Source organism: Mixophyes fleayi, chromosome 1, assembly GCF_038048845.1.
Source record: "Mixophyes fleayi isolate aMixFle1 chromosome 1, aMixFle1.hap1, whole genome shotgun sequence".
Lineage (NCBI taxonomy): Eukaryota > Metazoa > Chordata > Amphibia > Anura > Limnodynastidae > Mixophyes > Mixophyes fleayi.
This window is the reverse complement of record NC_134402.1, coordinates 127,164,066-127,180,852: the sequence shown is the minus strand read 5'-3', so window position 1 is coordinate 127,180,852 and position 16,787 is coordinate 127,164,066. Positions and strand designations below refer to the sequence as shown.

The 16,787-nt window shown below is 41.7% G+C and overlaps 1 non-coding gene across 1 annotated transcript; it reads right to left on the bottom strand.

The window, feature by feature from the left end:
* Nucleotides 1-1,500: 1,500 nt before the first annotated feature.
* On the bottom strand, nucleotides 1,501-1,583 carry TRNAL-UAA (transfer RNA leucine (anticodon UAA)). Its single transcript has one exon. It is a non-coding gene; the product is annotated as a tRNA-Leu (tRNA).
* Nucleotides 1,584-16,787: the final 15,204 nt, after the last annotated feature.

The window sequence follows — 16,787 nt, the reverse complement described above, 5'->3', positions numbered from 1 at the left end:
TAATACTGTTATTGTCTGCTGTACTACAAGTTACCAACTATTGTGAGTACCTGCATTTATCTGTTGTTATCATCGTTAATAAACAGAAACCTGTTTAAGTTACAAAAGAGTTATGGTTTAACATCCACATTAACACAGCTGAACACTTTTATTAACATCAAAAGGTATAACCAACAAAAACACTATAGTGGTACAGTTGCCATTCCAGGGGCCGCAATATTGTTAATTACCATGACACACAGACATGTGGGTGGGTGGGCAGAGCCCATTTATGCTCCCCTTCTTCCATGGAAGTAAAAGTCCATCAGCGATGTGTTCTGATTTGCAATATTATTTTTATGCACTTGCACCCATATGCTTGCTGGCACTTGCAGTGCTACCAGTGTGCACTATAAATGATGCCCCCATTATGAAATAATGGGTGTTGCCCCCATCATAAATAATTTATTGCCCCCATTATCAATCAAATAGAATTGCACTCTTAATATTATTATAACTTAAATATTGCCCTCTTAAATATAATTTTATATTAATATTGCCACTTAATATAATCATAAATTAATGTTGCCCCTTAATTGATACATAATTAATAAATGATTATTGACCTCATAATTAATAAGTATATTGTGCTTCCCCTTTTTTCTGAATGGCTAGTTTGCTCAAACCACATGGGGTTTGAGTCATCTCGCCTGAGCCAAAAACACTTCCCCCCACCCTCCGTCCTTTAGCTGGGACTTATTGACAGGCTGGTCCCTCATGCGGTACTAGACACTTTCCTGCCTCCTGGGGATCTAGAGATCCATTCGGCCACTCCCCACTGTCCCGTTCCTTCTTGCCCCCCCACTCTCCTGCACTGACATCTAACACATATAGGGAAGGCAGCACATGACAGTGCAGTCCACATGTGAATGAAACAAGAGGCAGACAGAAGAGTCCGACTGTGAGATTGGTACTGCCCCACCAGAATCATCACAGTTGGCTACCATTGCCTGTGTACTTGAAGGGGATCAGAAGAGTTGCACTGCCTAACACAGGCTCAAATAATAACCACGTTCCTTAAATGCATTCTGGCGGTGTGCTGTGGAAATCCCCATCTTGAAATCCTGCGTTTGCCCCTGTTGGAACCATGTCTAAACAAAATAGCTTTTTTTCTGTCCTGTTCTTAAATTGTACAGTTTGTGTGAATAAATCAGAATGGCGATTTCAAACAGTGCAGTTTCAAGACATTCAAAATCTCACGATTCCCATATCACACATAAAATCACCAAAAAGCGCAAATTTACACCAGATCTCATTGTAAACACCAATCTCTGACTGGCTAGAAAAGGGTACTGGGTTTAATACAATAAAGCCTCACAGAATAATAGCTATCATATGGATATAATTGATAACTTCCAAAAGACAATGATGTTATGGAACACAAACTAATATATAATGAGTTTTCCAAATTCTCTAACGGACCACATTCCCTGAACCTTTAAGATTAAATGAAAAAAATCATACTAGGAGTGGGGTTTGAACCCACGCGGATATAAATCCATTGGATCTTAAGTCCAACGCCTTAACCACTCGGCCATCCTGGTGTGGTCCACATGCTAATTCATGTTGAATTCAATCTCTATTATCATTTTTTCTTAAACTTTTCATCAGCATGATCTTAATCTATGGCACATATGTAACATTTTTATATTGTGTTTCATGAATACTGTATGTTCTGTTTACTGAAAGTGAAATTAATTAGTTGGATGATAAGTGGGTTCTAATTGTGCTAAAATGAATCCATGAGAGAAACGGAACCTAATCAATATGACACATTAGAATCATAACTTTTATAAATCTATCTTATATTTTGTGTCTGGATTGTCATGACTGATGTCCCAAATGTTTTGTTCACTGTCCTGGTAGCGAATGTTCTCTTTGATCCATACGCGTTTAAGCCAATAGTATCCTTGCACACAGATTGTTCAGACCTGACCTTATATGCTTTCTGGTGTATGATCAACAAAAGGAAACAACATGGGAAAAGAAGACTGAACATCCCGGGCACAAAAAATTACGCATAGTACCATCTTCACTTTGCAGTTACATTAGTCAGATGTGACGTTACTGAATGGATCCGTATGCAAGCATGTATTTTGCAACAAAGAGGTGATGCTCCATCTATAGGTTGGCTATGAAATGTCTACATTCATAATGTCGACATTCAAAATGTCTACACCATAATGCCAACAGTGATAATATCTACACTGTTATAATTTAGACCAACAAAATGGCTACATGTTCATAATGTCAACACAGTTAAAATATCAACATACATAATGTCCATACATTCAAAATGTCGACATGTAAAATATGTACACACTGTCAAAATGTATACATGGTTGTACAGTCATGGGCAAAAGTTTTGAGAATGACAAAAGTGTTGGTTTAAACAAAGTTTGCTTCTTTAGTGTTTTTAGATATTTTTGTCAGATGTTGCTATGGTATACTGAAGTAAAATTACAAGCATTTTATAAGTGTCAAAGGCTTTTACTGACAATTACATTTAATTTATGCAAAAAGTCAATATTTGCAGTGTTGACCCTACTTTTTGAAGACCTCTGCAATCCGCCCTAGCATGCTGTCAATCAACTTCTGGGCCACATACTGACTGATGGACGTCCTTTCTTGCCTAATCAATGCTTGGAGTTTGTCAGAATTTATGGGTTTTTGTTTGTCCATCTGCCACTTGAGGATTGACTACAAGTTCTCAATGGGATTAAGGTCTGGGAAGTTTCCTTGCCATCAACCCAAAATTTTGATGTTTTAATCCCCGAGCCACTTAGTTATCACATTTGCCTTATGTGCCTTAAAACCTAGCAAAATCAGGGCCAAAAAATATGTGGCGTCCCCCTTAATTTACTATTATCAGCCTTGGAAAAGCACTAGGCTTTGCCAGCCTGGGCTGTTGGCACAAAACCCACAGCGTAGAGTTCCCCTGTCATAATGCCAAAACAGCCCCAGGCTGCACATCAATGTGCTGTATTTCCTAGGGATATCAAATGTGCCCCCCTACCCCTAGGTTAAACCAGCCGCCATGTGCTGATAGTACTAGGGCTCTTCCCACACCCCGGGTGTGGTGAGTGTGGAGTAATATTAATTATTAAAATATATATTTTGTCCCAATTGCACTACAGATCTCAGCATGCCCAGACTCCCATTAAATGCTTCGACATTACTACATGCCCTGGCATCCAGGAACCGCTGGGACCTGTAGTGCCCCAAGTGTAAAATTTTTAATTTAAATAAAAACACCCCAAAACATCCCTCATTCACAATCTTTAAATTCTCACCTAGATCCTGGCTCTTTGTATATAATAAATCCAGTGATCCTCGGCTTGGGAAAATAAAAAAAACTCTTATACACAACGCAATACTAGCTACTAAGAGCTCCAGATGCAAATGAGCTCTTACTGGTGGTTGAGTCATATATGTAACAAGGGGATTTGCCACACCCTGAACTCAAGCCTTGAATTCAATCTGTGGGAAAAGGCCATATTGTGGGGAGCACCCTACCACTGGTGGGGGTGTGGCCAGTACAAGGGGCAAAATGAAGAGGGGTAAAAAAATTGTTTTTGTTTGACTAACATCAACTGAAAGAAAATGTGTGAATGTAAAGGACATTGAGAAAGATGTGAGATAGAGTACAGCAAGGGACAAGGCAAGAAATAAAGCAAAAGAGAGCAAAAGAGGTTAAAAGGCAAAATTAGGAGGGCTAAAAGATGAGGCTGTTGGTTGTCTGTGTTGCTCTCTCCTACCCATTATTGCAATTTTCACAACCTGCCCGTGGTTTCCTGTTTGGATCCTGGAATGCTGGGGCCTGTATAAAAAATGTATAGGTAGATGAAATATGGAAACCGAGCAATAAGTGAACACAGTAGATAACACAGATCACACAGTGTAGAATGAACACTTTCAACCTTCAAAAGGCCCCTCACTTGCGCCAAAATTCTATACAATTAAAATAAAATGCATACCGTTGATTCTTTTACATAAACCCAAACACTCCTACCAGGTTATAGTCTAACTATCTTAACCATTATAAATAATAAAGACAAGGCCACCACTTAAGATTAGAAGAAGAAAGAATTTATTAAAATAGCAATATATTCTCAAAACGGTGGCAGCAAGAGCAGGGCAGTCAGCTGAATTGCAAAACCAATAAAGGTGGAAAGATCAGACCATTGTACCACCAATCCACGCTATACCTTTTCTATTGGCCAGTGCTAACATTCACTCGACGGAGCGTCTACACCCCTTCTGTACTCGACAGTGGCATGTGACTTCTCAAACAGGCCAAGTGGTCCTCCTCATGGGGGCGGGGGAAGCAAGAGTCTGATGACTTTGAAAGGAGTAGGGACTCGTGACAATAAATTACCAGCATAAGGGCGGACCAATTCAAATCCCGCTTCCCTATCCACTTGACAAAACCAGACCATAAATTTGCCAGCCTGTGCTTAGAGGCCCAAAAGATGTAAGAATGGCCTAAAACCCATATTTGAATCCGTTTTCTGGGGCCACCTAGAACGAAAACAGATAATAGACCAAGTAAGCTAAGATTTTCATACAATAGGAACATATTGAAAAAAGTAGTAAAGAAATCTAACAGCAAGACCAGTACCCCTGTGTATATGACAAATCAACAACATGGCATTCAACAGTACACATAACATAATACTTTGAGGAAAGAGTGCAAAGAAAAAGAGAGCTTTGACCAAGACAAGGTCAAAATCCACCTAAAACCCCGGAGGCACACCACTAATCAGGCCTTGTCCTAGGTAAAAGATGGGAAAAATATCTTTGTGCCCCCGCTAAAAGCGTCAAGCGGAGTAGCCTTGGGTCACCGCCGAAAAGAGGCGAGAAAGAAAAGGACAGGAGTGCGAGAAAAAGGAAGAGAAAACAACATTTTAAGTGTCAGGCCTAATATATTTCTTGTAAGTAATAGACTTCCACTTTCCCAGAAACTGAATTTGTTGTGCTGAGGCAGCTGCAACGGTAGCTGCACCGTTCCTAAGTGAGTGAGTGCCATATAAACCAAGGTCCAAACCTATGCGGGCCAGAGAAAATTTTAAAAGGGGATTTTGTGAGTGGGGAACCATTTTTGTGGATAAGCCACATATCTGAACCTGTGGTCCGGGTGATTGCAAACTCATGTATCAGGGAAACCGGGCATATGTTTTGTTCAGATTGTGCCATTAGGGTAATCCACTGACCCCTACCCAATTGATCTGTTTTGGACTGGGCTATTTTGCATTGTACTAATGAGGGATGATTTATTACATGCTTTGCTAGCAGCCCCAAGCCCATCTTTGCCTCAGATTGGGCCACAAACTCACTAATTCTAAAGGCCCAGTGGTCCTTAGTTGTTTCGGCTAGTACAATCATTAGGCGTTACAATATGAATGGATTTATAGGTCTGCGGCTGTCCGCTATGACAGGGTGAAATCTAGCCCAATTTTTGAGAGCCTTATTAATTAGGAATGACTTAGTGGGATCTAAGAAACCCAGCAACCGGGCCATAAAAGAAATGCCTGCTTAGGTGAAAGCCATAGTGGCCTTGCTAGTGACGTTTTTGTAACGTTGTGACATGAAATCCATTATACCAGGTAGGTCGGAGAGGTCACAGGGACAAACTGACTTGAAATGTACCCATCACTGCCAGGCCAAAGTGTATGCTTTCTTAGTGGATGGGGCCAGGGACTTTTCAGCGAGGGATACTATGCTGTCTCTACCATCTGCGAAACATAATGGGGACAGAATATACCTTTGGGTTGTGCCTGCGGTGCTAGAGTTCTTAAACACTGCCAGTCAAAACTTGAAAGCACGTTGGTGATACTATTATCCATGTAAGGAACATGGCGTGCGCGAACATTAATGTCTTAATTCAGGCAACGAAGCACCAGGACCTTAAGTTCATTGACTGCCGACCGCGAGGAAGCACTCTGACAGTTGATTGCCTGTACCACGCCAAGGTTATCGCACCAAAAAACAACATTCCTGCCATGAAACCGATCAGCCCACAATTCCATGGCCATAATGATGGGAAATAATTCTAAAACTAAAAGGTACCAAAGCAGGCTGCTGCACCGCCAAGACTGAGGTCACGGTGCGGCGCACAATTCCCCTTGAAAGAAAGCTTTGAAACCTTTGGAACCAGAAGCATCCGTATGCAAGTCAAGGGACTTGGTGGAGATCTGCGGAATGGCCCATATTCTAATCCCGTTATAGTGGCGTAGAAAAAGTAGCAACGTGTGAACATTGGAATCCCGTAGTGGCTAGTTGTAGTTTCCTGCAAAATACTCTTCCCGTCGATATAACTCGGCAGAAAAATTTGAAATAACCTAATAGGGATTGAATTCGTCGCAGTTTACTAGAAGGGGAGGAAATACTTCCGAGATTAAAGACTCAAGCTTTCCAATTTTATCTCGGGCTAGCCTAGAACATCCATCGACAGTATCAATCTCGATACCCAGAAAGGATAACCGAGTAATAGGCCCTTCTGTTTTATCACACGCCACTGGGACCCACATCATGTGAAATAGAGCTTGGGCCGCAAACAGTGTCTGAGCAAATAGTGGAAGTGGGAGGGACAATAAATAGGAAATCATCTAGATAGTGTGCTATCCCATTGGGACGTGTACTGGCCTGAACGCACCAGTGAAGGAAAGAGCTGAAAGTCTCAAAGTAGGCACATGAAACCGAGCAGCCCAATGGAAGGCACCTATCTGTATAATAATTATAGTGAATTTTAAATCCCATAAATTGAAATTAGGTTGGGTGCAAAGGGAGTAGCTGGAAAGCGGACTATATATCTAATTTTGCCATGAGAGCGCCTCACCCGAACTTTCGAATAAGTGCTAAGGCCTCGTCAATAGATTGATACTTAACCGAGCAAACTATGGGGTCTATAGCGTCGTTAACTACGTTTCCTGGCAGGGGATAGGTTTTGCATTAGCCTAAATTTGCCTAAGGTTTACTTGGGCACTACTCCTACTGGTGATATGACCGGGAGAAGGGGGGGCCCTATCATGCATCCAAGACTCACCTCCTTGTGGACTTTAGCAGCTAGGATGTCTAGGTGTTTGGCTGCTGAGCTTAGGTTTCTGGTGGTACCCGAAACCCCTCTGCCCTTGATGGGGAGATGGAAGCCGTGACAAAAGCCATTGCAAAGGAAGCCTGAGACACATGAGGGTAGAGCCACCACCATCTGTTAAAAACCGTGAGGACAATAGGGGAATTAGCTTTACTGTTCGCCTCCTGTGGGACCATGCCATCTACCTGTACTACTAGCCTTTTTGGGGCAATTTTTGAGAAGGTGATTTCTTCGGCAGTGGGAGCATATGTGGTGATACCTACAACCTTCGCCTCTGCCCCATGATGAATTGTCGAAAGCGAAACATTGATTCTTAGAGAATTGGGGAACGTTACGTCTACCCATGGAAGGAAACCGCGTGCCTTGTCCCCCTTGCGCCGAGTTAAAGCTTGTACAATTTACCGCCACCCAAGCCTCTACGTCTTTATAACCTAGTGGAATATTGTGTAACCTGCTAATCTTGTCCCTAAATTATTCATCATAGACTAACCACATGCCAGGGTGGTCACAGATAAACATTTCGTTTATTAGGTGAAGGTACTTCCAAACGTCAATCTGTGCCTCAGGTCTGATTTCTAAATAATAGGCTGCAAAAATGCAGTGGCCATTGAGTCAGTTTTGGAAATTTTTATGGGCCTCGATCCCAATGCCTCCCATTGCCCCAGCTGCAGCTAACTCTCTTTGGGCCGTAGTTGCCAAATCGAACATATTTACATAAAATCCTCTCTTTATTTTATCCCTCATACTAGGGCTGGATAGTAGGTTTGTATTGTCGCAATTTACCAAAGGTGCCCCTGATTGCCCCGTGGTAGCTTTGTTCGTATGCGCCAGTTTCGTACTTTTGCTATCCTTAAAATGAGTGTTGAGAAATGTATTAGCTTGCGAGAACCCTGGTCTTGTGATGATGAGGAGTCGTCAGTGGTTGTGGAAATAGGTGGGCTGGGGGAGTTTAATTTTATGCTGGGAGAGTTCTCATGCTCACTGGCCATGTCCCATCCTGTCTGGCTAGCTGTCCCTAGCATTGATCTGCATTAGATAAATACGAAGTTGCTGTTCCGAAGGGAGCTGGCAGCTGCTGTGTTTCCACTGCAGGGCTTTCTTGCTCCTGTGGGGGGGGGGGTAACTGCACCTGTGACACTAGATAAGAAAAATCATTAGAATCACTGCAAAGTGGAGGAACAGGGTGGTGAACAGGGGTTGGCGAGTCGCTGAGGGGAAGGCTGAGGCCAGGCATGAAACCTGGGGCTGGCGGCCGGCTGTAGGGCTGGTGTGGTGGCAGAGAGTCTATTGTCTGGAATGGTCTATTGTTCTGGACTGGGAAAGGATGGGGTGGGAAAGTAGTGGGTGTGTCAGCCATAGGGAGATAGATTAAGGGCAGTCCAAGCCCTATCAACTCGTGTTGGAAGACTCACCTTGAGGGAGGCATAAGGTAGGGATCGGTTATCGCTGTGTGATGAGACACCTGGGTGCCGTAGGGCAATGGGGGGAAAAGGCCATTAATTCGCCTGGTCTGTGCTTCCTGTGAGGTCAGACAAGGGGTGCAATGGTATGGGAGGCTGGGCCGAAGGGGGGACTGCGGGCATCCCGGGCTTGGCCTCCGCTCTCAGAGGAGTAGCATGTGACTGCGCTAAATCAGTTGCAGACCTGGGAATTTGAGACAAGGTCTCCAGGGAAAATAGAGGTGGAGACATGGTGGGTGGGGCTGTGTCACGGCCATGGTCGCGGTGGGGTGTGGGGAAATGCTACTGAGGACATTGCAGTGAAGGGGATGCGTAAGGGGCGCAGGCCTATGTTGCTCAAACTGCAGTGGAGGGGATGACCTAGTATGAAATTGCAGACAGCTATTTGTAGGAAAGGAACCTTGATGAAAATTGCCCCAATATATCCACTAGGTAGGATACAGTTGAAGATATCGGCGATTTACAAAAAATGCTATTTGATACATTTACCCCCAAGTGTTATCAGCAAGCAACATGCAAAATTCTTCTTGCTCTTCAAGGGTAAGAAAAAGTAGGTAACTTATCCTTGAGTTCATATTCTCGTGACAACACTTTGCCTCTTGAAAGCCAATCTGCTTCCATGTGCAAAATAAGATTCACATTCTTTGCACCAACTTCTTGACATAGTTTGCTAAACAGTCATGATTTAAGGGGCTTACTTTTTATGTAGTTCATCATGTATACAACTTTGTCTAGTACAGTCTTCAAATTATTGCATATTGTTTTTCCAACCAGCATCTCAGGATGGAGAAAACAAAGTGCAGTTAGGACATCACAGATTTCTTTCTTCACTAATGATACAAAGCCTTTCATTGAACCTACCATTGATGGAGCGCCATCCCTACAAATTCCCAGAACAAACCAACAGTTTCCAAGTATTTACTTAATGTATTAAATATTATTATTACTAATGTAACGAATGAACGCTAATAGTTGAGTCTTCCCTCCAATATCTGTAGACTCATCTACTTGGAGTGCTGTAATGTAACTTTCTTTTACAAAAGACGCACACAGTTTCTTCTATGTCTGCGTACATGTCATGTATCTGTCTGCTAATGGTATTATCTGAGAGTGGAATCTTTTTAACTTCTTTTTCTAAGTCACTCCCAAACTTTGTTTTTACTATGGCACTATAAGCAAAGAGAATAAGTGTCTCTGCTTCTGTATGAGGCTTCGTGTTTTTAGCCACTAATTCTGCAACTAAGTAGTTGGCCTCTTGACTTTTATTAGATATTGTGACTGTTTTAGAAAATATCAGGCTCTGTTGTTTTCTCTCATTTAAAAGTCTCTCTGGTCTAACAGGTTTCTCAAAGTATGATGCTTGTTACTAAGGTGCCCATGACTCATGGTGAAATGTCACTTTAATTTGCTGGGTACCATGACTTCATCTGCAAAATTATCACCACAAATAGCACATTCTGGTGTAGGATTATATTCATTACCACACCAAGTAAATCCCTGATCCAAATAGAGATTATCTTTTTTTCCATCTGATCACACCAGTTTTACTGAAACTTGGAACTGTAATTTATTTTTCAACCTCACACAATCATCATGTTTTCTCTTGAACACAAACTTGTCAATAGTAGGATCAAACTCAACTGTTTACTAATGCTGCTGCTACTATTGCTGTTTGCAAAATGGCTGCTCTGCATGATTCCTCTAAAGGGAGAGAGTCAGGCGCAGGCTAGCACGTTTAAGCCCGGGGGGGCGCACAGGCGGCCGCATCACATGACATGCGATGCGGTCGCGTAATTGATGACGTGGCCCTTATCGCATGTCATGTGATGTGGCTGCCTGTGCGCTGACGCGGCTGCATCACGGCCGCATTGCATGTCATGTGATGCGGCCGAAGAAAATAAATAAGAAATATTGCATCGGAGAGGGGGGGGGGGGGCCCGACCCTAACAGCGGTTGGACTGAGCGGCCCCCCTGCCCAGCCCACGCCTGGCGAGGGTGGAGCTCTATCAGTAGGAGTGGGAGTGGGTTCTCTGTCTGTTGACTTACTGGCATCTCTGTCAGTCTCTGAAAATGCTTCTAGCTGATGCTCAGAGGCTGCCCACCATCGACACCCCAGGGACTTGTCAGCGGCATAACAGTAAAAAACCACTGTCCTAATCAGTATGGGCCCCTTAAAACTATACCCCCTTTTCCACCTACCCCCCCTCTTTGATGGCAGTTCTGTTTATGTGATCTTTTGGGAGAGCTTTTACTATATATTTGTTTAGATAGTTTAGTATCATTATCATTATGATTGATTTTAAAAGTGGAGTGTTTCAAAAAGATATCAGGGATTTATTGCCTTGCAGTTACACTATGTTTGAAATACATAACAGCATTGATAATAAATGTTTTTTATAAAATATTTGTGCTTTGCAAAACATTTTTAAGTATATTATGTCATTAAAAATAAACATCAAAGAACTAAAAAGCCAAATATAGTGTAGCATGTATATATCAGCAGTGATCCGTGAATAATGTAGTAAATAGCCGGGAACGTCTTCTTCAACCTAACAAGATTTCATCCATAAAGGAGACTTGACTCTTCGAAAAAGTCAAAGGGCTGAAACTCCACAGAATAAAATACAATATAGAGTAAAACATTTATTGAAACACTTCGTATACAAGGTTTCTATATCAATGTATATATATATGTATGTATGTATGTATGTATGTATGTATGTATGTATGTATGTGTACCAAAATAAATAATTGCTTAGGCATATAGTAATTATACCATAAACAAAGAAAAGCTGCCAGTAAAAAATTCCAACATTTTAATATCAGAAGGTAAAAGACATTACAATGCTCGTACATTCAAACAAAATATCTGAGACTTATCTGCAATACTTTAAAGTGAAGATATTTATGCATGAGAAAAATCTCTGTCCAAGAGAGGAATCCCACAGACAATAGACAGAATACAAATTCCAGAGGTAAGTCACAGATAAGTACCCAACGCGTTTTTTGTTTTGACTTCCTCATTGGTTATAAGAAATATCATCAAGAAGACAGTTTAAATAGTCACACTCATTAGTCCAAAGTAGAGATGTTCAATGACCCCCATGTTTTCATTTTGGTTTTGGATCTGTATTAACTTCGTGTTTTGGTTTTTGCAAAACCACCCTTACATGTTTTAGCTTTGGTTTTGGATCTGTATTTTTTTAAAAATTTCTAAAATATGCTAAAATCACATAATTTGGCTCTTTTCTGTTGCTACATTATTACTAACCTCAATATCACTAATTTGTAGTAATTTCCAGTCAATTTTGACAACCCTCACAGGTCACAATATTATTTTCGTCCACTTTCAGCCAAAGAGTGCAGCGACCTAGCTGGATAATAAGCGACAGAGCAGCGGAAAAAACACACAGCCGTTCATAACACATCTAGGAAACATTGCCACATAGCAGTGTCAGAAAGGAAAAGTGGTAAAAGTGGGAATTGTCCTTGGGCCCTCCCATTGACCCATAAGGTTTTACAAACTCACATAGAAACAGGAGGGATAGCAAGTACAGTTTAACAAACCAAGCACTTCAGCGACAAGGAGTGCCACTTTTGTGGCTGATATGTTTGGTTTGTTTGGGCCCCCCACAAAACAAGCTACCAATGGGCTTAAGGCAGCTAAGCTAACAGTGCTGTCAATGAACTTTAAGACTGTAGTGAGCTGGCTGGTTACTAATCAACAGAGCAACGGCACAAACACACGGTAGTTCATAGCACATCTAGGAAACAATACTACACAGCAGTAGCACAAAAGAGAAGTGGTGCAAGATGGAATTGTCCTTGGGTCCTCCCACCCACCCTTATGTCGGATTGACATAATATGATTCATGGGCAACAGACTAGACAAGGTTATAGAGTTGACAATATAATGACATCAACAGTATTATTAGGACAAAAATTGAAATGTAGAAAGTATATATTAGGTTGACAATTGAAATGTAGACAGTATTATTCCTAACTCTAACCCTATCCCTGTCCCTAAGCCTGTCCCTATCCCTGTCCCTATTCCTACACATGTCCCTATCCCTAACTCTGTCCCTAACCCTGTACCTATCCGTGACCCTATCCTTGGCCTTTTCACTAGACCTGTCATTAGCCATATCCCTAGCCCTATAATAATACTGTCCACATTTGAATAGTCTACCTAATCATACTGTCCACCATGTGAATTGGCGACCTAATAATACTGTTGACACCTGAATTGTCGACTGTTATACAAGCTGATAGACCAAGGCCTACATTTCAAACAATGCAAGATGTAATTGTCCTTGGAAATATGTTAAAATGGACATGTACAGTTTAACAAACAAAGCACTTCCGCGACAAACAGTGCCACTTTTGTGGCTGAAGTGCTTGGTACCACCAAGTTGATTGTGTGAGCAAAACCGGGAATGTGATAGAATTCATCCAGCCAATGCTCTCACAATATTGGTGGCATTATCAGAAATCTGAGGAGAGTCCAAGCGGGATAAGCCACGTTGCAATTGCATCCCTTAGTTTTTCTAACAGGTTGTCAGTGGTATGCCTGTTAGTGAAGCTGGTGATACACAGAGTAGCCTGGCTCTGAAAAATCTGGAAATGTTTGGAAGATGCTGCTGCTGAAGGCGATTCACCAACCCAGTGGGCAGTCACAGTCATATAATCTTTAGTTTGCCCAGTTACTCTTGTCCACATATCTGTGGTTAAGTGTACAGTGGGTAGCATGGCATTTTGTAGCCCAATAATGAAATTTTTTCTAACCTTCTAGTAGAGGTGTGGGATTGCTTGTCTGGTAAAATGGTGTTGAGATGGCATTTGGTAACGGAAACACAGAATGTCAATTAACTGTCTAAAACCTGCTGCATTAATTATTGGATGCAGATCTAATACTAGCATAATCGCTATGGCCCCTGTGATCCACTGTGTGACTAGGTGACAGCTGTCATACTTGCTTCCTCTCGCAAAGGATTGTTTAACATTGTAAACTACTAGTAGTCTTCTTCTTGGTCTGCTTCTGGGCCTAACGCTCAAGAATTCTTCAGAGGAATCCAGGATAGGGGAGCAATCATCTAGCCTTAGCAACTTGGATGCAGGACTAACTCCGATCACTAGTGAGGATATTGATGAGAAAGGTGTTGTCGGTGTATTGCAGGTGCTAGGATCTAACTGAGAGAAGGGAGCTAGATGATGCTGGACTGCTTATTATTATTTTTTTAGCATAAGTTTCAGATTTTCCCAAAAGCTTACTATGAACTTTTTTCAAATGGTGGAACATGGATAAGGTTCCTAGTAGGGATGAGCGGGCTCGGATTCCGCTAATCCGAGCCCACCCGAACAGTGCGGATCCGAACGGGATCCGAGTACTGTTCGGATATTTCCGGCGGTCAAAAAAATGAAAACGAGGCTCTGACGTCCACATCTCGCGTCGGATCTCGCGAGACTTGGATTGCATAAATTCCCTGCTTGCGGCCGCCATCTTCATTCGGGCTGAGATCAGGGAAGAGGGAGGTTGTAGATAGTGTACTGGTGCTCCTGTGTCCAGTGGTTAGTTAGTTAGTTAGTTAGTTAGTTTCTCTTGTGCTCTGTCCTGTTGAGTGGTGCTTTTGTCCTGTGCTCTGTGCTGCTGAGTCCAGTGGTGCTTTTGTCCTGTGCTCTGTGCTGCTGAGTCCAGTGGTGCTTTTGTCCTGTGCTCTGTGCTGCTGAGTCCAGTGGTGCTTTGGCCAGTGCTCTGTCCTGCTGGGTCCAGTGGTGCTTTTGTCCTGTGCTCTGTCCTGCTGAGTCCAGTGGTGCTTTTGTTCTGTGCTCTCTCCTGCTGAGTCCAGTGGTGCTTTGGCCAGTGTCTGTCCTGCTGAGTCCAGTGGTGCTTTTGTCTTGTGTTTTTTTCTGCTAAGTCCATAGTAATTTTATAATTATAAAACAATCTTAAAAAATTTTAAAAAAATAATTAAAAAAAAATATAAAAAAATTATTTAAAAAGTATAAAAAATATTCTAGAGCAATATATTCTTGCAGTCCCAAAAAATAGGTACTGCAATCTATATTACTACGTTCACTGTTTCTGCAGTCCCAAAAAATAGGTACTGCAATCTATATTACAACGTTCACTGTTTCTGCAGTCCCAAAAAATAGGAACTGCAATCTATATTACTACGTTCACTGTTTCTGCAGTCCCAAAAAATAGGAACTGCAATCTATATTACTACGTTCACTGTTTCTGCAGTCCCAAAAAATAGGTACTGCAATCTATATTACAACGTTCACTGTTTCTGCAGTCCCAAAAAATAGGAACTGCAATCTATATTACAACGTTCACTGTTTCTGCAGTCCCAAAAAATAGGTACTGCAATCTATATTACTACGTTCACTGTTTCTGCAGTCCCAAAAAATAGGTACTGCAATCTATATTACAACGTTCACTGTTTCTGCAGTCCCAAAAAATAGGAACTGCAATCTATATTAATACGTTCACTGTTTCTGCAGTCCCAAAAAATAGGAACTGCAATCTATATTACAACGTTCACTGTTTCTGCAGTCCCAAAAAATAGGAACTGCAATCTATATTACTACGTTTACTGTTTCTGCAGTCCCAAAAAATAGGTACTGCAATCTATATTACAACGATCACTGTTTCTGCAGTCCCAAAAAATAGGAACTGCAATCTATATTACTACGCTCACTGTTTCTGCAGTCCCAAAAAATAGGTACTGCAATCTATATTACAACGTTCACTGTTTCTGCAGTCCCAAAAAATAGGAACTGCAATCTATATTAATACGTTCACTGTTTCTGCAGTCCCAAAAAATAGGAACTGCAATCTATATTACTACGTTCACTGTTTCTGCAGTCCCAAAAAATAGGTACTGCAATCTATATTACTACGTTCACTGTTTCTGCAGTCCCAAAAAATAGGTACTGCAATCTATATTACTACGTTCACTGTTTCTGCAGTGCAGAAATATTAGTATCAGATATTAAAGTACGTTCACTGTTCCTGCAGTGCAGAAATATTAGTATCAGATATTAAAGTACGTTCACTGTTCCTGCAGTGCAGAAATATTAGTATCAGATATTAAAGTACGTTCACTGTTCCTGCAGTGCAGAAATATTAGTATCAGATATTAAACTACGTTCACTGTTCCTGCTACATCAAAAAAGCATGAACCTGCCCTGCCATCAACTAAAACAAGAGGTAGTGACGCGCTTGAACTCCACCGTCTATATGCTGCAGAGGATGAAGGAGCAGCAAAAGCCCATTCAAGCCTACACAGCCACCTACGATGGGCCACGTGTTTGTGCCGCCCACTTGTGTCGCTTAGCTTAGACATCCAGCTACCTTGGTGCAACCTTTTGGACTAAAAACAATATTGTGAGGTGTGAGGTGTTCAGAATAGACTGGAAATTAGTGGAAATGAATGTTATTGATGTTAATAAAAGTGTAGGAGTGAAAAATAACCCTAAATATGGATTTTAGCACTTTTTATGCTTTTTTTAAAAAAAAATCAGAACCCAAAACCCAAAATGAGAACCAAAACCTTTCGTGGGGTGTTTTGGCAAAACAAATCAGAACCCAAAACCTCAAGCTAATCAGAACCCAAAACCCAAAACCCAAAACACCAAAAGTGGCCGATGCACACCCTTAGTTCCTAGAGGGTTAAGGTCCCTACCCTTACTGACTATGGCTTTACAAATGCTACAAATGGCTAGAGAACTGTTGTCAGGATTTAGGTAAAAATAATTCCACACATAAGAGGTGTATTTTTTGGTCTTATGCCCAGGCATGACAATGGCCTTCTTCTTATCACTGGCAAGAACTGCTTCCACTGGTTCAGGACTTACACAAACAACATCATCTTCATCATCAACATCCTCACTTGCACCATAGTCAGCTACACAAATATCCCCCTCATCCTGTTGCAAATCCAAAGTGGCATCCTCAGTTTCTATATCACATGCTACACTTGGGCTGCTCATCCACACATTTGCAGAAATGGTGAAAGGAGGCTTCTTTATGAGTACAGTATCAGAAAGTTCAGGCTTAGACATAGTACTCGTGGATAGACTCTGCTACTGTTTTTTTCCAGGCCCGGCTTTTACACATGAAATTGTTCTGTGTGAGCAATGGCACTGTACAATGGCACTGGAGACTGGAGAGTGACAACAACACTGCTACC